The sequence below is a fragment of the Sander vitreus genome, chromosome 15 (genome assembly GCF_031162955.1).
Source record: "Sander vitreus isolate 19-12246 chromosome 15, sanVit1, whole genome shotgun sequence".
Classification (NCBI taxonomy): domain Eukaryota; kingdom Metazoa; phylum Chordata; class Actinopteri; order Perciformes; family Percidae; genus Sander; species Sander vitreus.
In genome coordinates, this window is record NC_135869.1 from 9,551,901 (window position 1) to 9,576,306 (window position 24,406).

General features: G+C 40.1%; 1 pseudogene; it reads right to left on the bottom strand.

Moving 5' to 3' along the window:
* Nucleotides 1–108: 108 nt before the first annotated feature.
* On the bottom strand, nucleotides 109–22,140 carry LOC144530009 (myosin-13-like; annotated as a pseudogene).
* Nucleotides 22,141–24,406: the final 2,266 nt, after the last annotated feature.

The following is a 24,406-nucleotide window of genomic DNA, read 5'->3' on the forward strand; positions in this document are numbered from 1 at the left end:
CTCTGGTTACTGTATATTCGTGTGGAAAATGATAACATCATCTCCTCTTAATTCATGCCCATTGTTGTTATGTGAACAATGGCGGACTACCAATATTGTAGGGTGACGCTAAGCAGCTACTCCACCTCGTCGTCTGTCCACACCTGAGTCACACTTCAGTTTTGCCTCAGCACCTTGGGCACCAGAAGATATTAAATAAATAAACAATACTACTACTGCTATTTAACTATTGCTTGATGTTGATACCGCCAAAACAATAAGCTCACTACGCATGCTCAGAATATTCTTCTCTGGTATTTGACTTTTCGTTTATCGCCACCTACTGGCCCTGTGAGCTTTTGGAGTCATTTTTGCATTCTAGTATGGACGGAGACATAGAAGGTCGTGTTGACAGAATTTTTGAATGATGGGGGAAAATAAAAAAAATTCCAAAATATCAGTATACATGCAGACACAGCCTTAGTTAATAAATGGTGACATACATGTAACATGACATTTAAAGGTCCAATGTGTAGGAATTTCTCCCATCTAGCATTGAGATCATATATCGCAATCAACTCTCTCACACCACGCAGTTCAAAAGTACGTATTACAGCTACGGTAGCCTTCACGCTTCAAAAAGCCGGTCTCTTGCTCTTTTCAATATCCTTTTTCTTTTTCTGGGCGAAGAAGAAGAAATTTGGATTTGGTCCTCCGTGTTTCCTTCTTCAAACTTGCCGGGGCCGGGAAGCTACGATACCCATTAGCAGCATTAGCAGCACCTGTGAGTTTATCATGCGACAGCGAAAACACGAAAGGCGGAGCAGTATGTTCTGTACGTCCCTTACGGGCTAACGTATTTTAAGATGGCGCATGAATATGGAGCGTCTACCCCAGTTTATGCAATTGCAAATATAAAATTTCAAGCCAAAAGGAATACTTGGAATTGATGGTGGTGGTAAATATTCATGAAAAAGGTCAAGTTTGTGAACGGGCGACACAGATTTTGATAATGAACAACTAAACACGTTACACACTGAACCTTTAAACTTTCTCTGAAGAGCTGAAAACATTAGATCCTTGTGGAGTGATGAGGAGACTGTATTCTTCCTCACATTAATACATGATACAAACAGAAATGTCATATTTACATCAGGTTTTCCACATCTTTTTGATTACATCATTTCATGCGTCTTCTTCGGCAACAATTTAATGGCACCAACTGTTCATTTCAGCTCCTAAGACAGCTCCTAGACTCAGCTCCTACTATTAGCTTAACAGCAGTGGATGGAAACATAGATTCATTTGCATTTTATTACATTTTATTATAACCTGTGCTGAGAGTCAGTGAGTGGGTGTTGTTGATAGACACAAAAACATAGGGAAATAGGGTCCAGGTTGAAAAAAACAGTAGTTACCCTTTAAATTAAGAAGCCAACACATATTTGGTTATGAATATGTTATACTATCTCAACTTCAGAGACACAGCAGACTCCATTGTCGCCATGGCAGCCACAGACTATTCTCCACTGTCTTTCGCCTGGTAAATGACAAAAATAGATCATTAATATTAATAAGATACAGTATGTTGCCAGAAGCTGAGTGACTCACCTTCCCCATGTCACGACTCTTGACTTTGATCTTATTGATCTGGGACTCGGCGATGTCGGCGCGATATTCAGCCTCCTCCAGCTCGTGCTGCACCTTCCTCATCTTCATCTGGAGAGTGTTGGCCTGCTCTTCCTACCAAAGAAGATACCAAAGAACTGATTCATAATAAAAGCTCCAAGCGTTACCTTAAACAATGTTTCAGTCAGAAACACTCACCGCTTCTTCAGCCTGTCTCTTGTACGCTTTGACTTTCAGTTGGAATATGTCCGCCAGTTCCTGCAGCCTCGTCACGTTCTTCTTGTCTTCATCAGACTGATATTCAATAGCAGGAAACAAATACTTGTAATGTAACCAAGTGCATTTACTCAAGTACTGTATTTAAGTACAAATTCAAGATACTTTACTTGAGTATTTTCATTTGATGGCACTTTATACTTCCATTCCACTACATCTTGGAGGTAAATATTACTCCACTACCTTTCTCTGACAGCTTTAGTTCCTTTTAGATGACAGTTTTTTATCGCCTTCCTGTCCAGTGAAAACCACAGATCTCCAGATGTTTTGATGTTGAATGTTAGCGATAAACTGAAGGATGAAGTGTTCCTTTATGTGTTAAATTCTCCTAATTTTTAAGCTAAAATAAAGTCTTTAAAAAAGCCTCTTGGATCAGCTGGAAAATGCATCGTCACAAAGCTGAAAACGTTTTTCTGACATCATGAACAGTTGACTTTTTAGAGATTACCACAGGACAGCCACGCTACAAACATAGGATGATCTTATAGAATATGATGCGTTGCTGTAGATTAAACTACCAAACAGGGTATACAGGAGTTAAAATTAGTACAACTTGCACATAGGGCTGGGCGATATGGAGAAAATCAGATATCACGATATTCTTGACTAAATACCTTGATGTCGATATTGCGACGATATTGTAGGATTGACAATTAATAATAGAAGAGCTAGAACAGTCTGCTAAGCTCAGAAAACATCTCTTTACTCTAATGCAGCCTTCAAAACCAGGAAAAGACAACACTTAATATATTACGATTTTACGATATCCAAAATCTTAGACGATATCTAGTCTCATATCACAATATCGATATAATATCGATATATTGCCCAGCCCTACTTGCACATGAATGCAGCAGTAATATTAATCCAGACACATCATATATAATAGGAAAACCCTGACAGGGAACATTTTACTGTGTAATACATACACAGTACACTTTCGTCTTCGCTGATAATATTTACATACTTTCACTTAAGAGGAGTATTTTTACCGCTAAAAAGGAACAAGGCATGAGTTTACCTGATAGGTGAGCTCTTTAATCCTGCGCTCGAGTTTCCGAACCCCTTTCGCAGCGTCTGAGTTGTGTTTTTGTTCCGCTTCGAGCTCATTCTCCAGCTCTCGCACCTGCAAAAGAGCAGTTAATAATGTTTTGATTAATTGTAAAGATAAAATAAGCTCTCGCCTATATGAAATCATCATGCAGGAAACGTCAATAGTTTTTACATGATTACAGGCTTTTAAAAACTCCTTTCATAACGGAACCACACTGATTTATTATGAATTAATCAAGCAGGGTTCTTCGTTGATTGTACTACAATACGTTACCCTTGCTTCCAGTTTTTGGAGTTGCTTCTTCCCGCCCTGCATGGCCAGGTTCTCGGCCTCGTCCAGACGCTGCTGCAGGTCATTCACTGTCACCTCCAGGTTCTTCTTCATCCTCTCCAGGTGAGCACTGGTGTCTTGCTCTTTCTTCAGCTCCTCGGCCATCATGGCTGCCTGAAAAATGTAGTTAGGATATAGTGATTAGATTACTGTTTTTAGGCAGGTGAGAATTAAGCAAACTCCAGACACGTACATCAGTGATGGCCTTCTTGGCTTTCTCCTCAGCGTTCCTGGATGCTTGGACACTGTCGTCCATCTCACCCTGAATGTGACAAAGATCAGCCTCCAACTTCTTCCGACTGTTTAGCAGGGTGGTGTTCTGTAAGGAATGTTATTATGTGATGACATAATGTTAAAATAAGCTTTTTTTCTCCATATAACAGCAGTACATTGATGCCAAATAAACCTTGCAATATCCTGGTACGATTAGTGTAAGAAAGGCCATGGATTCGTATGAGACTTTATTCTTTTTGCTCAGACAGTTTGGACACTTAACACCTGTCTGGCTGAATGCACCACTCGCTGCTCTATGACTAAATATGTTGTAGAATATCTGCCAAAATCATGTTAAAGAGCACATATTATGCTTTTTTTCTTTCTGTCTTTTAGCGTGTTATATAGTTTTATGTTTATGTGATAGATGTATGAAGTTTAAAAAACATTTCACTCCAAGTGGAGCTTCACTTCCAACTTTCCAATGCCTCGCCCACATTCCTGTTTGTAACTAATGATTAACTGTGCTCTATGTAATTTAGTTTGTTTTGTGGATATGATTTCCAAGTAAATGAATAAAACGTCAAAAAAAAAAGAAGAAGAATGGATCGAGCTGTACCATGCAGTGAAAATGAGGCATAAGAGGCTCAAATTGCTGATACAATCCACGTAGTTTTGAACCTGTGAGTGAAGCAGCTGCACCCTCTCGCTGGCGTCCAGCAGCTCCTGCACCACCAGCTTACGGCTCCTCTCGGTTTGCTCCAGAGCCGCTCTGACCTCCTCCATCTCAGCATGCATGAGGTTACTCCTGCGCTCAGACATGGCCACCTGCTCCTTCATGTCCTCGTTGATTCTTAAAGCGTCATCGAGGTGAATCTGTACTTCCTGTAGAGCAGAATGAAAACTGTCTTTTTACTGTGCGTGTTAACATAGGAAACAATCAGTCTTCTACACAAGTCTCACCTTGAGCTGGACTTGTATGTTCCTCAGTTGTTTCTGAGACTCGGCCGTCTGCCTGTTAGCATGACTCAGCTGGATCTCCATCTCGTTCAGATCCCCCTCCATCTTCTTCTTCACTCTCAGAGAGTCGTTCCTGCTCCGGACCTCGGCATCCAAGTTACTCTGCATGGTGTCGATGACTCGTTGGCTCGTTTCTCTTCAGCTGTTCCACCTCTTCGTCCTTTTCCGCTATCTTCTTGTTCACCTCAGACTTCACCTGGTTCAGCTCCAGCTGGACTCGCAGGATCCTGGATTCATTGTGCTCCAGGGAGGCCTGAGTCCAGATGTGACATGCAGTAATATAGACCAGAAAGGTATTTTTGTTCAAAAGGTTGGAATCAGCTGTTACATTGTTTTTTTGCATATTGTCTTTTGGCATTTTAGGCAAAAGGCATGCCTTTTGGCAATGGCATGCAGCAAAGGGCCGCAGGTTGGAATTGATCCCACAGCCGCTGCAGCGAGGACTAAGCCTCTGTACATGGGGCTCACGCGCTACCAGGTGAGCTACCCAGGTGAGCTACCCAGGCGCTAGTCTATATCCTTCACGTTCCACTTCCGGGATTGCTCCGGTGCTGCAGAAAATTCCGCCAGATGCATGTATTTTCCGTTTCCTTTCGCTTTCTTTGTGTTGGAATTTTAAATTTGGTGGATTTATGAGGACTATGGTTAACTGCTCCTCAGATCTCTGCATGGTAAATTGGGACAGCTAGCTAGACTATCTTTCCAATCTGAGTTTTCTCTCGCAAGACTAATTTGCAGCGGCCCTGTGTGGAGTTTAGCATCGCCTATGAAGATTCTGATTGGTTAAAAGAAATGCCATTAAACCAGAGCACGTTTTTCTCCCATCCCGAATGCTATGTGGAGTAGCCAGAGATAATAAAACCAGCATAATTCAGAAACCCAATGCTTTATTTACATTTGAAATAGTTTTGGCCCCAAAAGAAGAATTAAATGATTAAAACGTCTGTTTAGTCGATGTCCTCACAGTGTTGCATGACAGGACAGAGAATACTGTTGCAACTTGGATTTTACATTTGTTTTCCAATCCAGAAAAGCGTAAGTGACCCTCGATCATTTTTTAACCACAACGGTGCAACTGGGCTCTAAGTATAGAGTTAGTGCTGCAGTCTACTCACCAGTTAGTGGTTGAAGAGGTTTAAACATAGTATGTTTAGCTGATACTCACAACAACAGTGCTAACCCTATAGATTAACCTTCATTTTCTATTGTGAAGTTATAGCTTTACTAAAGCAACACGTTGCCTGTTAAACCCAGTTTGTTATAGGCTGCATTATTATGCACATAACCTGTTCCTATTTAAATCTGCACACATTTTGATGCTAAGCTAACAGTTTATTTTACCAATGACTGCTGATTTCTTCTATTCTTATTCAACTGTTGCTCAGAGAGATCTTTGTCTCTTTCTGCCCTTTCAGTTGTCAGTCTGGTTCAACCATTAAACAGAGTTTTGTTCTCCAAGCCTTTCATACAAAATAACATCTATTTGTAAAGAGGACTTTCTACATCCTAAAAGCATCAAAGACCATTCACACATATAGAGTAATACTCTCAGACATCTGACTGGACCCAATCAAGCTGTTGTAGCAGGAGATCACAAACCTTTGAACAGTAGTTTATATATGATTCATATTTTTTTTACTCACCTCTGCTTCCTCTAGAGCGGTCTGGGCCTCCAGCTTCTCCTGTCTTCAGCCTGTTTATTTGATTTCTCCAGCTCATGGATGGATTTACCCGTCTCTCCCAGCTGCTCAGTCAGATCCATTATTTCCTCTGGAAAAGGAAACATGATTTCTCATTTTTCTGCATTTAAAACATGGGTTATGTCACAGCATTGGGAAGGCGCTGACGTACGTTGCAGGTTTTTGTTTTCCCGTTTGAGGGTCTCGAGTTGCTCCAGGCATTCTTCCAAGGCATTCTTCATCTTGAAGTTCTCGGTGCCCAAACAACGCATCTCTTTTACAGCCGACTCCAGCTCCGCCTGACCCTCTTCGTGTTTCTGCTTCCACTCAGCCACAACCTACAGGAAGACACATTACTAGGGCTGGGTCTCGCCAATGATTTCCCAAATCGATTTGATTCTAATTCACAAGGTCCTAATTCCATTATATTCCCTGATTCTATTTCAATTAGGTTAGGGAAATCTAAGTTACAATACTAATTTTGTTTGGATGTAAAAGAGATTCTCAGAGAATGTATGCTGTAAATTGTACAGAAAAGGAGCAACCCTCAAATAGGTTTCATAATGCACCAGGTTAATGTACATTAAGAGTTGACTCCAAACAAAGATTGGTTTTAAAGGTATATTAACTAGGGATCGACCCATACTGGTTTTTCAAGGACGATACGATACTGATTATTAGTAGTTGATGAAACCGAAATTAGGAACCGATATGCATTTACAGTGAAAATGAAAATCTTTAACTCAACATTAAGATTTTGGAATGTTACAAACTCCAACACAAAACTTTGTTTAAATGCTTTAAAGTGCTCATATTATGCTTTCTGGCTTTTTCCCTTTCCTTTATTGTGTTATATATGTTTTTTGTGCACGTTATAGGTTTACAAAGTGGAAAAAGCCCAAAGTCCACCCCAAAGGGACTTACCATCTCCAACAGAAAACACTGTTCACCAACTGCTCCAAACAGCTCTATTGTAGTCCAGCCTTTACTTCCGTGACAATAATAATGCTCGCCTAGCTGCTAGCGTGGCACGCCCTCATACTCTGCTTCTGACTGGGTAGTAGTCCTTACCTAGGTACTGCGCATGTGCGACTCCCAACAAAGATGGAACAGAAGTGAGATGCCTCACTCTGTAGCTAAAACAGAGAGCTCAACACACAGGGTGAAAAGAGGAGCTGCAGCAATGTGCAGTACAACAAGAATATAATCTTTTCTGAAAATTAAACCACATTAACCTATTCTGGTACAACCTCTAAATACAATTATGAACCTGAAAATAAGCATAATATGAGCACTTTAAGCAATTATTCAATAAATGAGAAACTTTCAACATGATACACCGTAAAAGATAGTCAGATAGTGTTGTTGGCGGGACATTAAGCCAGAATCAGTGGTGAGTGAAACTGAAAGAGAGGGACAGACAGAGCTGTAGCAGAGCCAAAGTAGCGCATTAATTAATTAACTTTATCGGTTATCAGGCAAATAAAACACTGATACAGATAATCTGCAAACTGCCAAAAAAACAGTAATCCAATACACTTTTTGTCAAATTCAGTGAATATCTCCTCACGGTCACCTAGCTCTTTATTTTGTGTGCGATGAAAAAAAATCCAGTGTTAATACACAGCCCTGTGGTCCGTTTCAGGAAGGAGGTTTAACAAACTCTGAGTCTAACCCTGAACCGAAAAACTCAGCCCTACGTATATTTACAATATTCAAAACAAACTACAATTACTATTTTTGTTAAACGTGCGCTTTACATTAATGTTGAACATTATCATGACTTTGATTTGTAGCCTCCAGGTTGTCCGAGGGTTTCATTATATTCTACCAATTGAGCATCCCAGTTATCAATCACAATTGCATTTAAATGACATTTTAGGAGATTTCGCAAGATCAAAACCTTATCAAAGTTTCTCTGCTTCTTGTCCAGTGCGCCAGCAGCAGCATTGGACCTCTCGACATCAATCATTAAGTCATCCACCTCTCCTTGCAGCCGCTGCTTGGTCTTCTCCAGAGAGGAACACTTGGAGTTGACGGCCTCCACAGCTTCTTCTGCATCCTGCAGACGCAGCGCAAGCTTCTTCCTGCGGGAGAATGCATCTTATAAGATCTTGTGAGAATATATTTTGAACTGGTGCGGAGATTGTTATTACTTTGCCTCCTCGAGCTCTTCGGTGCGTTGGATGGCGTCCGTCTCGTATTTGGTTCTCCACTGAGCTACGTCGCTGTTCTGCGGCTCTGGACAGGCAGCGCTGCAGCTCAGCTTTGGCCTCCTGTTCCTCCTCGTACTGCTCTCTCAGCAGCTCGCAGTCATGGCGAGATGACTGCAAACTGTGAGCCAGGGCGCTTTTTGCCTTCAAAGAAATAAACAATACGAGGTTGGGCATTGTTTTTGATTTGAGCTATTCGGATTACAATTGTGTTTCTTCCTTATGATTCCATTTCTTTGAGGGGTGGAGAGAAACGGGTCACAAGCTTATTTCACAGATAAGAAGAACATTTTATTTTGATTCTGGTGGTTTACAGTTTTACCAGGCTTTTTTCAATGAAAATTAAAGCCACGCTTTAGCGCGGCGCTTACTGTGCTCCGCGGCTGCAACACAAGTGCCTGGAAGTACGGTGGCCGCTATGGAAACTAAAACTTGCGCGTGTTAAATTTGGAACCGATGATCGGATTTCGAAACCAAATTTTCCAAATGATTCTAATAAAAAAATTATTCCAATGGAATCCTAATTTTTGAAACGATGTTTGAACCGGTTCTCGATGCCGATTCCTACACATATCTACATCTTTAAACTTCCAAACATTTTACGGTGCTCTTCTCTTACCTTAACCTCCTCCTCATGAAGTCTTTTCAGCTCCTCAGTCTGCTGAATGAAAGCTTGCTTTCCCCAAGTCAGCTGTGACATTAGGGATTGTTTTTCTTCTGCACATTTTCTCCAAATTAATCTTGAAATTTGAAAAAGAAAAGATGCACATCTCCAGTCTTAGCTCGCTCTTCTCCTTCTCCAGTTTCTGCCTGACCCTCTGGATGTTGTCCAGCTGTTCTCCCAGTTCTGCTGCGCTCTCTGCATGTTTCTTGCGCAGAGCAGCAGAGGTGGCGTCGTGCTGCAGCGAACACTCCTCCAACTCTCGGCGCAGTTTGAGAAACTCAGCTTCCCGTTTCTTGTTGATCTCGGCCTGAGCGGCGGTGGCTCCCCCGGCCTCCTCCAGCCTCTCGCTGATCTCCTCCAGCTCTCTGGACAGATCACACCTCTGCTTCTCCACTTTGGCCCGCACTAAGCGCTCAGTCTCCATCTCCTCCTCCAGCTCCTCGATTCGGGCCTGCAGAAGAACAATGCACCCACTGAAGTAATTCAACTTTGTGATATCCCCTAACTAAGGCCAGTCATACAATTCTTCACCTGGAGCTCTTTTATTTTCTTCTGCAGCTGAGCACAAAGAGCTTGTTCATCTTCTATCTTCGTGTGCAGCTGAAACAACTCAAAGTCTTTCCTGTAAAGGGAAGTGAAGCTCGCAGTTTATTCAAATCCATCAGAAACTTTGAAAATGCAGCCAGCAAAGTGTGAGGCAGTGCTGTTGGTCTAATATTATTGCCATTATCAAGAGGAAAGCAGCCTGTAATGCTGTGACCAACATAAATATATAAATATACAGAGAGAGAGAGAGAGAGAAAACACAGTATATGCCACTAACTACATACCACCATGCAGGATAGTTGATAATTTATTCACATAAACATGTGTGGGTACCAACTTACTTTTTTAGCTTTTCATCCAGCTGCTGTTTCTCATTCTCCAGATCCATGATGGACTCGTGAGCCAGTTTCAGATCCCCCTCCAGCTTCCCCTTGGCTCTCTGCAGATCCATACGGACCTTCTTCTCTTGTTCCAGTGAGCCATCCAGCTGAAAATCACACATACTATACTGTCCTTGCATCTGAACAAATATCAATATACAACACCTTTTTAGCTTTCCCTGCAGTAAATATACAGATGTAAGGTACTTGTACTTTACTTGAGTCTTTTCTTTTCATGCCACTTTCTGCTTCTACTCCACTACATCTCAGAGGGAAACATTGTACTGTTTTACTGCACTACATTTGTCTGACCGCTTGCGCTACTTAAGAGAATTAATACAAATTAAGAGTTTTTCATACAAAACATGAAAAACTTAGAAAATATGTTTGTCAAAAATTAGACTACCTGACCGTTTATTCAAGTACAGCTGAAACAATTAGTTGATTGACGTACTATTTACTCGTTAAAGTCATTTTTCAAGAAAATAGTTTCTGTTTTTCCCTTTTAATAATGTTAATTATTGTAATATATTAGTAATAATGTTGGTTTGGACTGTTGGTTGGACAATACAAACATTGCGAAGGTGTCACTTTGGGCTCTGGGTAATTGTGACGGTATTTCTCACTATTTTTTATATTTTAACAAATCAAACAATCAATGGATTCTAGGGGAAAATAATCAGCAGAATATTCCATAATGAAAACAGTCAATAGGTAATAGTTCAAAATGAGCTCCACCTCAACCAACTGCAACAGTAGAATCCTGCGTTTTACATTAATGCATGACTTATAATAAGAAATAGAGTTTGCTGATGAGCCTCCTGCAGCTCTCTCTTCTCTTTCGACAGTTTGGTGATGTTTTCATCTTGGCTTATGATTTCTTCGGTCAGGTTTTTCACCTAAAGACGGTAATAAGAAGAACTGCTGTTGCAATTGTGGTAGAACATTTCCAAAAAACAACATTGTGTGGTATGATGAGACTAAGGGAAAGCTTAGACAACATCAGGTCATTCCTAGGTCACAGGTCAGGGGACGAGAATATTGGGCCAGTCTTTAATATCCAAACCTCTTCATGTATACATACAGTATGTATGTGTCTCTAAAGATTCAGGGAATCTAGGCAGCTGCATGATACGGGAATGTTTTGTTTCAGGACCGTCTCCTTTTTGAGGTTGGTGGCATACGTGTTTACAGCGCCTGCAATATCTTTGTTTTCATTGAAGGTTCAGCTCAACTTAATGCCTTCAGCATGAGTTTAAATACACCTTCAGTAAGACGGGAACTTCAGAGAGTTGGGACAGCATTGGCATATATGCATGTAGATGGCATTATACTGAGTCTACAATGTTACAGCAGTTTGTGTTTGTGGTTTCTGATAATGTTTGAGTATTCAGAGTTTAAGAGTGATATACCTGCTGCAATGTTTTGGTAAGATAAATGTACAGTGGCCAACAGGGGCAAACGCCCTGCAACACATGCAAATACACAAAACACAAGCAAATTAAGAAAACATCGTCATTAATTTGACAACACGTGCAGCATTTAGCAAACGTGCTGCAAATACACACAACACAACCCAATACATAAACGCGCCGCAAATACAGAAACGATGCAAAATGAAAAGCACACAAACCCCAAAAACAAATGCAACAGAAAAACGCTGCATCCAGTTTACACAACGGAAGGCCAGGTTATGTTATGAGAGAGCGGATCATTTGTTTTCCTAATTTTTTAATTAGAAGTGTTCTACTTTTCAGTAACATATATGGGCTAAGTAGTGTTAGCTAGCAAGCTCTTGTAGAAGTAATTTTGCATCGTTTCTATATTTGCAGCACGTTTTTGTATTTGGTTGTGTTGTGTGTATTTGCAGCATGATTGGTAAATGCTGCGCAAGTGTTGTCAAATTACTGAAGAGATTATCTTAATTTGCATGTGTTTGTTTTTAGTTGCAGTGTGTTTGCCCCTGTCGCCCACCATATTAATTACATCCTGAGTTTATTTTGAAAGAAAAGGTACTAAATGTTATTCCTCACTTGGCAATTGTTGCATGGTGTAAACTACCAGTAAATACAGGAGATGTACAGTTAACCTGAATGCATGAGACACTTTCAGTTTGAAAGGAGACCAAATGAATGTGCCATTACAGTATTATAATGTTTATTTTTATAGTGCTGGTCTTATCTTTGTATACATGCACTTTGCAGTTATTGGAAAATGGGGGAGATGTCATACAGTATATGCATGTAGATGGCGTTATACTGAGTCTATGATGTTACAGCAGTTGTTACGACAGTGTTACACTTTACGACAGACCCTACATTGTGCTCATGACTACCAGTTGCCGCTTGCTTCCTGTTGACTGTTTGCCTGCAAAATAAAGCTGAGTTATAAAAGAATATACTCGAACCTCGATCATTCTATAGGCATGACACGATAAAACATCGTGGTAAAACTGTACTGCCTGCCTAAATTCTCTCATCAATTGAGATTCCATTAAATGCTCCTGTGTAATTCATCAAAGTCTCCCGAACCTTCCTCACATATGTGAAATGGGTTGTGCTGCTCCTGAGTTTTTCTTCTTAGTTATGAACACACAGATGACACACAGAACTTGATGTACATGATAGATTACCTTGTTTTCTACTGCATGTTTCTCCTTCTCCACTTTGGATAAAGTGAGCTCCAAGTCGTCGATGTCCCCCTTTAGTTCCGAACACTCGTCCTCTAGCTTCCTCTTCTTGGCCGTCAGCTCAGCGTTAACTTCTTCCTCATCCTCCAGTCTCTCCATCACCTCCTTCAGCTTGGCCTCCAGTTGGATCTTGCTTTTGATGAGTCCTTCACACCTCTCCTCTGCATCCAGGAGGTTGTCTGCCTCCTGATAGCAAGTTTGTGCACCAACATTTGAGCTAAACACTTCAAGTAGCATTGACGAATGCATACTCTCTGGCTGTGGTATAACTTACTGACTGGACTTGTAGGAGGAGGTCATTCTTCTTTTGTACAACGGAGACCATTTTCTTCTCCAGTTCCCTCCGCCGGTTTTCTGATTTGGCCAGATCTTCTTTGAGTTTTGTGAAATCCACCTTCATCTGGACCATTTCCTTCTCGGCTTCAGCGCTCTTCAGGAGAGGTTTGAGCTTGAAGTACAGCTTCATCCACGGCCAATGTTTCACATTCATGAAGGAACGGATGTTATACTGGATGGTGTAGATTGCCTCCCTGTCAAAAGTAAAAGATGTCTACTCTGCAAGTTTCAGCCTCTACTATTTCTACACAAAACATAACCATCATGTCATTCTCAACCACAAACTTGAGAAGCAGTAACTGAAATGATTTCCTTCTCGTTCAAATTAAATTCTGGTGTTCTGTTTGTTCATCAGGCATCAGGAAATAATAAATAGCGAGTTGCAGCCCATTTAAAAATTTTTTATGAATTTTACATTACTCCCAAACATTTTCCGAGACAAACTATAGTCTTTCAGATTTCACAACATGCGAACACGTCTTTATTTTTGTCAAAGCTACTTTCTTGTTGCACTGTGATGCTGCACAGGGCCGTAGCTACCGTGGCAACATATCCTCAACGGTTTGCATAATATCTCACAAGAAGTCATGCACCATTTTTTGTGCGTTATCCTATGAATATCCACCATCCGGAACAATCAGTGTGCCTGCGCAAGTCCCTGGTTTAGGTTAAAATAAGTATGATAATAATGTTTGTTACATTACTTACGTACGTGGCTTTAAATAGGCTTAGATTAAAATGTAAACAGAGAGTAGCGAATGTAGTATTCTCCACTGTCACGGTCTGCCTCTTTCTTCCTCCTTTCAGCCACATTACCACTTCCTCAAACCTCTTTATTGCCATTTTCGTCTTCTCCCAGATGCCCCCTGACTTTCCCTCCAGTCCTTGCCCACCTGCTTACCTGTTCCCATTTCCCTCATCAGTCCTGCAGATATTTAGCCAGCCCTTTTTCACTCACTCCTTGCCAGTTCGTCAAAGTTGCATTGTTGCTTTCTTGCTTCATGTTTTTGCTTTTGAGCTTCTGTAACCTTAACCTGTGCCTGCCTGCTTGCCTGTAGACCTAAAACGTGTTCCATACTTTTTGGGCTTTTTGACTGGACACGGAGGGTCTGAGCGCCGAGACGTGCACCTCCAAGGTTTTGTAACAACGCGGACACCGTGTTGCAATGATTGGCTACAGAAGAGAAGTAACTGCTCTGACCGCTGCTTTGACAGCAATCAGTATAAACGACCAGACGGTTCTCTGCAACCATGCGCACTGTTCACACCGAACCATCTGGACCGCCCCGACTGCACTGACCGAAGGAGCATGACTCCTGTTTCAGCCTACAGTTTATATATACCCTCACCTTTGCATTAAATCACTGAACTTATCCTGTCTACCTGCTTTGTCTGCATTTTGGGTTCAATCCTGCATTTCCTGAGTCATCCTCAGTATTTCTTAAATCCTGCTTACGGCCCTGACTTGCAAACAACGATAACATAATATCATCAGTAGAACTGATGAAGCCTCTTGGATGGACCAAAGATGCATTTGATGTATTATTTCTAGATGCCATCATGTTAAGTTGCAGCTTTAAAGCAGTACATATTTTTTACTTTCTTGCCATCATCTTCTGGTACTCCAGTCAGATGATGTAGCTGCGACACAGAGCCTGAGTGGACGTCACCACTTGGGCTAACTGCTCATCTCTCATTTCCTCCAAAGCGCCCAGCAGACCAGCTTTAAAAAACACCTGAAAATGAAAAAGGTCGATATTTATGTGCAGCTCATCCACTCTTTAATATATCGACCATTTAACCAGTGTGCTGAAACAAATGAAAACCTTAGTGTGTCCAAACTTGTACTGTGTGTGATCCACATTGATCGAGCCCAGCAGTTTCTCCGCAGCTTTTTTGTTATCCGTAAACTGTCCCTCTGGAAAAGCACTGGCGTTAAGGATCCTGTATCTGCAGGAGGAATAAAAGGTCTGAGTATGAGACAAAACATTATGAAATATGAAAATGCAAAGCTTTATTTACCTCTGCTTAAAATCCCCGTAGAGAATTCTGCTTGGAAATCCTTTCCTGCAGATACGGATGCCCTCCAGCACGCCGTTGCAGCGTAATTGGTGGATAACCAGTGGGTTTTCCATAGCACCTATAAGGCAATCATTTGTTTTATTAATGTGTGTATATATATATATATATATATATATATATATATATATATATATATATATATATACGTTTGTGTCATAATGAGATTATCAAAACTACCTGGTGTTTTGGTCTCATTTGGTATCAAGCAGCGCACAAAGTGAGGATGAGTGGTTCTCAGATTAATCATGAGCTTCCCAAGATTCTCCTGTAAGAAAGTTTGCAAGTGAATTTGTAGGTTTATTTTGGGAGCTGTGTTTATATTTCTAATATTCATACATGTTTCTTTTTTACATATTTACAGAAAAGCATTAAGCTTTTCTTTCTTACCTCAAAACTAGAAATGTATTGTTTCACTATTCTTTATTCAGTTTCAGACCACGAGATTCTTAGTTAGTGTTTTTTGCCGATTTAATAATGTTGTATGGAGAGCCATGACATTTTGTATAGACTTTCATGCTCCCTAGAGGATGAATCCTACTGACTCCTACTATGGTGATCATGTGACTTTTCCCACAGCGCCCCCATGGTGTTGACATTTGTGGTTTTTTGAGTGAACTATCTCAACTTTTGGATGGATTACCATAACATTTGGTTCAGACATTCACATTCTCCTCAGGATGAATTTTAATAACTTGGTTGTCCTTTAGCTTTTCATCCATCGCTATCATCTGGTCAACATTTTATGTTGTCCAATACTTTGGTTTATGTCCAAATACCAAAACTAATTAAATGCCTATCAGCATCAGCTGTACTTTGTGTTAAGTGTTAATTAGCAAATGTTAGCATGCTGACACACTTGGTTCAGGCATTTTACCCTGAACAGTGCTGACACAGTTTGGAAAGATGCTCCCTTCTTCTTGGATCCTTTTTTGGTTCCTGCTGCAGCTGCTTCTGCATTAATAAAGACACATTTAAAACTAGCAAACAGTAACAGTAGTATCCTTCTTTGATAGATAATTCTCACTTTGCATGTCCAAAAGAAATGCTCTCCATACGCGACCATAATCATAAATCACTACTCGACTTTCTATCCTTCTGCAAACCAACTCTGTCAGTAGATTTGACTTTAGATTTCTGCATTTCCACGATTACGAAGAACACATTATAGTAAAGATGAATGATTATATGGTGACTACAGATGCTCGTGGGAAAAATGAAGATGGCTCTACTAAAACTCAAGCAAAGCAATATGGAATATAGGTTCAGGTACTTATTACGTATGAAGAGTTTATAAGAAATTGTGTGTGTTATAAATTTAATTAAACTACGTGACAGTTTATACACGTACAACTGAAACGCTTAGTCGATGGTTCCAGCTTCTCAAATGATCATTTTAGTAACGTTAATAATTGTATTGTATTAGTAGTAATGTTGAGGTTTGGACTGTTGGTTGTGTAGCAGTATGAGTAACTCCTAACTACCTGGCGCTCTTTTGGCCAATCACGGCCGCAGGGCCCCCGTATAAAAACAGTTAGTGTTCTCTTTCCGCCCTCTCTTGCTCGTTGGTGACGGAAGTACTCTACACTTCCGGGTTGCTCACTTTGTGAGTTGTTCTGCAGGGCTACAGGTAGGGTAGCGGCTTTGCTCCCTCCGCACTCACTTTCACTGTTATTTCGTTGCTGTTATTTTATTATGTACTGAACGCTTGTAGATCTTCGGTTGGCGGGTTATATTTTCTACAAACCAATTCAATCGATTAATGGAAAAAATAATCAGCAGAATAATCCATATTGAAAATAATCATGAATCCAGGGGTCTTCAACGTTTTATAGGCCAAGGACCCCTTAGCTTAAAGACAGACAGAGTAGGGACCCCTTTCAATTGAGTTGCATATCAAACTAGGCCGGGTGGATTAAAATGAATGAATATTATTTATACTTGAGGTTTTAATGTTTAACATACATGTGAAAGGTACAGTGAATCCTGTTTGGCTACCTTTCCTATAGTAAGCTTATGATCAATGTGTAGATTAAATATTTTTTTTCACCAATAGGCCAATTTATATTTGTTATTAAAATGTTGGATTTATAATAATGTATATTTTCAGACATTTTTTTTTTTTTTTTAAAGAAACTACATATTAATATATAAATATATATATACATATTTTAACATAATTTGGTGGCCCCCCTGCACTAACTCTGATGATCCCCTAGGGGGTCACGGACCCCCTGTTGAAGATCTCTGCATTAGTTAATAGTTCAAAATGAGGTCCACCTCAAATCACGAGATATTTTTCCGCAGAACGAGTACTTTTACTTTCAACACCTGAACTTACCGTCTGATCCAGAGAAGCTTGCGTAGAACATGGCCAGTATCTTTACTGACGACTTCTGGTAAAGCTGCACCACAGACTCGCTCAGTGGTTCTTTGTTCTTCTCCAGCCAGCCGCTGATGTTGTAGTCTACAGTGCCGGCGTAGTGCATCAGAGTGAAGTGAGCCTCAGGCTTGCCTTTGATTGTTTTTGGCTTCAAGAAGCACTTGTTCTTTCCAAGATGTTGGTCATACAGTTTGTTCTTGAAAGAGGTGTCTGTTGATTTTGGGAACATGCACTCTTCCTCAAGGATGGAGAAGATCCCCATTAGCTAGAAAACAAAAAGTTTTTTTTAATACTATTATTACAGTTGTTGCAACACTTAATTCCATTTAGGATCATTTTGAAGTTACACAGTATGGTACCTTTTCAATGAGCTCAATGCAGGCTGCTAAGTCCATCCCAAAGTCAATGAACTCCCAGTCAGTCCCTTCTTTCTTGTATTCCTCTTGCTCCAACACAAACATGTGGTGGTTGAAAAACTGTTGCAGCTTCTCGTTGGTGAAATTAATGCAGAGTTGCTCCATGCTGTTGTACTAAAGACAAATTGTGAAAAGTTAATATTTGAATACATCAGGGAACCTCTGGAGGGGAAAAAAAACAATATACAGACTTTGAACACCCACATCAAAGATTTCAAAGCCAGCGATGTTGAGAACACCAATGAAATGTTGTCTGGGTTGTTTTGTGTCCAGCTGCTGGTTGATTCGTATCACCATCCACAGAAACATTTTCTCGTAGACAGTTTTTGCGAGGGCGCCGATAGAGTTGTACACCTGGAGAGTTAAAGACAGACTCAACAGCACTGCAGTGACTGATTTTCAACTCTGTGGTTACAGCGCTGGCGCTCTGCTTCATTTTGAGAGTGTTTAGATGAATACAGAAGGACTTTTAGCACTTTTAAATAATAAATAAAATAGTAACCAAATACAATTTAGAGGATAGAAAGTAACGTAATCCACACATGGATGGATGAAGTTTCTGACTACTTTTATGTGTAATAGGCAGTGGATGGAGGAGCTATTCTCTGGACTCGTGAATCGACTCTGACTTGACTCAGACTCTTCTTTGGTGACTTGGACTCAGACTCGAAGACTGGGGACTCAAGACCTGACTTGGACTCGACAGTTTTGGTGCCATATTGTTTGCAGTGTGCGACCCACAGACATCATCACTATCTCCCTTGGGGATGATCTGTCAGACACATCACTTCTTGCTCACTTCAGTCTGGTCTCCAGCAGTAAATGCAATGAAACATACTTTAAAAACACTGGAATAAAGAATATATTCTAATTCTAATCCCTCTCTTTCCTCTTCCTAAAACCTCCACAAGTTACCCAGCAGTAAAGATAAGCTCCATCTTTACCAGCTGCAACATTAAAGCTGGTAATGCATTAATAATTATAATACAATAATAGTAGTAGTTTTACTTTTTGTTCTTTAGGTATATATGTATATTTTTGTCCTTTTACTTTAATAAAATTATGAATGAATGCAAACTTTTACTTGTGCTTGTACTTGAGTATTTCAACACTGTAGTATTGCTACTTTTACTTTAAAGATCTAAGTACTTCTTCCACCACTGTTAATAATAATAATAATAATAATAATAATAATAATAATAATAATAATAATATGGTAATCAGCCGTGGTTATTGGCCAATAACCATACAGCTCATTATGAATGATCATCTGCAGTGGATTATATATTATTCATATCCAGGAGAAATGTTGGAGATTTGTATCATTAGTAGTCTTACCTGCTGCACATTTTGTCCTTTGGTGACATACTCATTTCCAACCTTCACTCTGGGATAACAGAGACTTTTCAGCAGATCAGCTGAGTTCAGACCCATCAGATATGCTGATTTATCAGCTTCTGCAAAACAAAAATTGATTTTTCCGCTTCCTTTATTTGCATGACAGAATTAATTTGGATGGATGATCCTCACCCTCGGTGCGATCTGGCTCCGCCTGCTCCTCCCGCTGCTTCTGCTTGAACCTCATGTTCCCGTAATGCATCACAGCGCCAGTTAGCTTGTAGATGGACATCTTCTCTTCAGCGGTGAAGCTCAGAATATCGAAGGCCTCCTGCATTATAAAATGTTAAGTAACTGAAAAGACAGAACCAGTTTTGTGTGCTTTAACAGAGTCGACTCACATCTGTAGCCATTAACTCCTCGCCGTCATTTATGGTTTTGACACAAGTCGTAGGGGTTGGTGGTGATGAGAAGCAGATCTGAAGGGAAAGAAATCCAGCTAGAAACTCTTTTTTTAAACGAGAATAATATTGAAGTAAGACTATTAATAATCACATTACCGATCAGTTCAGGCTTCTTGTTGCAAGTAAGCTGATAAAAGATATGATAACTCCTCTCAGCCGACAGCTGAAATGTCACTCTAGATTTCTCCAGCAGATCTTTGGAAGAAAATTAACTTTAATATTGGGGCAACATCGTTTGTCAACATTCTGTACAAAATGTGTATAAACTTACATGTTTCAATATCTGCAGATGCCAGTTTACCAGTCGCGCCAAAGTGTATTCGAATGAATTTACCCTGTTCAACAAAAAACGGTAACATCTTACTCTCTGTGTTTGACAAATTCTTGGCAAATCAAATCAAAATGAAGCCCCTCGGGCTTTGACTCACAAAGCGAGAGGAGTTGTCGTTCCTCATTGTCTTGGCGTTCCCAAAAGCTTCCAGCAGAGGGTTGGCCTGGATAATCTGATCCTCCAGAGTCCCCTGTCGAAAAGCAAACATGTAAATCTGACACCCTCTCCTCTCTGCCAAACAACTGACTCTACTTGCTGCACATTTTGTCAACAGTCATCCTGAGCTTACCTTTATTTTACTGCTCATCTCCTTTTTCTTGTCTGCAGACACTGCGATTGTCGCGAAATACTGAATGACACGTTTAGTGTTGACAGTCTTGCCTGCACCGGATTCTCCACTAAACAAAAAAAACATTTTAATTAATATTTGTAACTGTTTTATTTCAGTAGTCTGATAATTGATAAACAAAATCTCAGCTAAACTTATGTGATGAGTATTGACTGATTTTCACGATCTGGGAAAGTAAAAGAAGACACACCATGACAACAAGAACTCAAATTAATCAATTGCATTGACTTTGAGCTGCTGACATACCGGTGAGCATGAACTGGTAGGCATTATCTGACAGGGCAAAGATGTGAGGGGGAGCCTCCATCCTCTTCTTCCCTCTGTACACCCGCACCACCTCTGGGTTGTAGACGGGTAGAGTTTTGTAGGGATTTACCGTCACACAGAACAGACCAGAATAGGTCTGCATTGAGATGGAAGATTGAAATATCTTAACAGACATTCATGTTCCCCAGAGGTTGAATCCTACTGACTTTTGTGATCCCCTGCCCACCATCATTAGGTTATTTAAGTGTTCAGATGCTCAGTACCTAAAAGGGATTGGTCAGGTCTTTTGAAGTGGGGTTGTATAAGGTATTATCCATAGTCAGTTTATTACTAGTCTATATCCATGACGTTTCACTTCCGGGATTGCTTCGGTTCTGCAGGGAATTCTGCCGATGTCCTTCCGTTTTCTTTGTGTTGGAATTTTAAACTCCGGTCGATTTATGAGGACTATGGTTAACTGCTCCTCAGATCTCTGCAGGGCAAATCCCAACAGCTAGCTAGACTATCTGTCCAATCTGAGTTTTCTCTCGCATGACTAAAACAACTTTTGAACGTACTAAAAAAACAATTTCCTTCCCGAGGCTATTTTGCAGAGGCACCATGCGGATCTTAGCGCCGCCCATGACGATTGTGATTGGTTTAAAGAAATGCCAAAGTACAAAGTCATTGTGGAACAATATTGGCAATAAACTCAGGTCACCTCTCCCTGTTTTAATCTGGACTGTGGCGGTCTGATTGGCATCATATTTACTGAAAGACTCACGTAGATCATCCACGCTGCATATCGCTCCTTCAGGTTAAACAACACTGCAGGCTCATGGAGGTGTGTCATCATCACCATGTCCTCAATCTTATCAAACTTGGGGGGGTTCATGGGAAACACCTGGTCCTCCCTGACGGTTAAAGTCTAGAAAACATACATGTAAAGTACAACCGAATATGATGCTTAAAGTTTAAAGCAGAAAGAAGACAAATGTAAGACAAATGTGTACAGCGAAAACTTGATATTGACTTTCTTCATGAACTTTAAGAAATTTAACGTGATCTTTTATTTTCTTACAAAATATTACTCATGCAAAGAGCTTCAGGGGAGACTAAATGTCTCTGTTGAAAGCTAGACTTAATACTATTCTCCGGATTCCTTATTGCAGGTTGTACAGAAAGACACCCTGAAGCTGCATAGAATCCTTCTGGAATTATTTCCTGCATGGTCAGACATCACCATATAACAGAAAAACCATATCTGTGCATAGTGTCTAATAAAAGGTCAATGCATCAGAACAACCCTTCAGTCCACCCACTCTGTCATCCACAGTCTTGACAGTGACTTTTCCGTCCTCCTTGTCCTGGATCTCAGCCTTCACATAAAGCTCTTTCTCATCGCTGACGAAGCACGCCGTCTTGCTGTCAAACGGCCGAGACTGAGCCTCTGTCCTCTCCCTGTCAGACTTGCGGAGGAACTGGGCAGCAGGCCCGAAGATTGACATTTCCCCATCTGTCCTCATATTCTCCTTCCTGAATCAAAGACAAGAAAACACCATCAGCAGCCCTTAAATTCTTTTATGCAGGGGATAATGCTTGACATGTAGCTACAGTACTCACCCACTTACTGCACTAATACAGGAATAGGACGATGGAACTCTATTTTCTGGAAGAATAAACACGTAAAGTCTCAATGTTTCCCAAAATACAAAAATCCTGCACAGAAGCTGTTACACACCAAAGGATTGCGCACTCACCTTCTTGATTATGCTGCAAGAGCAAACATAACCAGTTGCACTGTCCCTTTTTATATCACACTATTGTCCTTGGTGTGAAGCCTCATTCCTTTACATGGGCATGCCGTGGTCGAGTTACACCAACCTGTTGCTCATCATGGATAAGGATTGGTCATGGATTAAGCACAAGATGCAGTGATGTTATATATAGAGTACAGTGACACCAAAGAATGACACATTTGAAGAATACTGAATGCATGCAATCACAATTTACAACAACTAATACTACTACTTTTGCGTTATAAAAAAACAGAGATTAAAAAGAAGGAAGGAAAACATGAAAAAAGAAACCGAAAAAAAACATACTTGTCACATATGCGGAACTTGTTTTTTTAAAAGCAACTTAAAATAGACTTATCTTTTTATTCTGGCTTTTAATTTGGATGTCATGACCTTAGTTTTTACATTGTTTTGTGTCCCTGGTGTTTATTTTATTCAAACTTTTTAATATTATTTTTAACATGTTATTGTTTTATTGTTGTAATTTTTAGTCATGCTCAATTTGCATTTATTGTTTTTTTTGTCTGTGTTGTTTAAATGTTGCTATGTGAAGCACTTTGGACAGCATGTTTGCATGCAGATTGCTGCATTGTGGACACCAAAAAAGCTGTAAGTGGAATAATGTCAATATTTTTTCTGGCACACAGTAATTAACTACATAACATGTTAGGTTTTTTTCTTTATTTTTTTTGAAAAATACACAATTTACCGGTAAAATTCCTGCATTTTTTTTTTTTTTTACTTTACTTAAATCCCAACGTTCTCTGTACTCCAATTCTGCAAAGTGCATTGTGGTTGTTTTGGTAATGTTTTAGTTAGAAATGCTGCAAAATTAAAAAAAGATCAACCTGCCTATTAACAGAGTTGACATGGAGCTACAGGTTATTTATAATATATGTAAAATCTCATCCACTTTCATTCATGCAGTAAGCTGAATATTCCCTTTGATTCCCCCAACATGTTTTGAGGGTCTTACAGCTGCTATTTTGGTGGATAAAGCAGACTGAGGTGATTAGTGCCTGGACACCAATGGGCAGACAGCCTTTAAAAGTGGATTTGAGGAGGATTGATTCCATTCCTTTTAGAGGATTATTGCAGGCAGCTGGTGTGGAAATAAAGGCCATGAAAGCCTGAGTGGGATACAGTTGTTTTAACAATGAGACTCCAAAGTAAACAGAAGTGTTTTGGTATTCAAGTTTCGAGGTTGTCCGTGATCTGCGGCGTTAACCAATCACAGCTCCTGTCAGGCTAACATTTCAAGTGCAAGCTTTTGAAGGAGGTTATCAAGTCATGTAGCTGTAATGTCACAACAAGGTGAGCTAAGGGACAGGATTTGCAAGGCGGTTTTAGGTTTCACTCTGAATGCACAGTTGATATCAGCAAACATTTCTTCCATCAGAGAGTTTCTTTGAACTCATGCATCACCTCGTTTTTCCTTCCTTATAAAAATCACAAACACCAAGGAACATTTAAACCTTATTAACCACAACCGCAACTTGATCATGTGTGGATGCTACAACAACAGTTTTTTATGTAAGAGAGCTTGAAGGTTGTAGGAAAGGAGAGGAGAAGGATGGAAAGTCCTGAGTCAGTGAGTAATGCATTTCTCTGAAGTGGTAAATAAAAAGTGCATTATATGACCCCAAATTTTAATGGAAAACCTTTAATAATAAAAACAACTAAGAGTCTGCAGCCATGCTAGCAGCTCTGTGAGGCTGTATTTAAAGCTTTAGTGCTTAACCTTTTTATATTAATGAACATTCAAGCCATTGCCAAATCAGTTGCTACAAAGCTAATTAAGACGATCAGCTCCACACAACTCTCTCTGGATTTCTCTGTATGGCTATGTTCAGAAAATGGTGTTGTTTGGCGACTTTCGCGCGCAGAAAATCGAGTGAAGATAATTACCTCTTCTGAACAGTCTTTCATGTTTTTTTTAATCCTCCTATTCTCCTTGGTTACAATCAACTGTGTGGAGGAGGGGTGGGCGGGA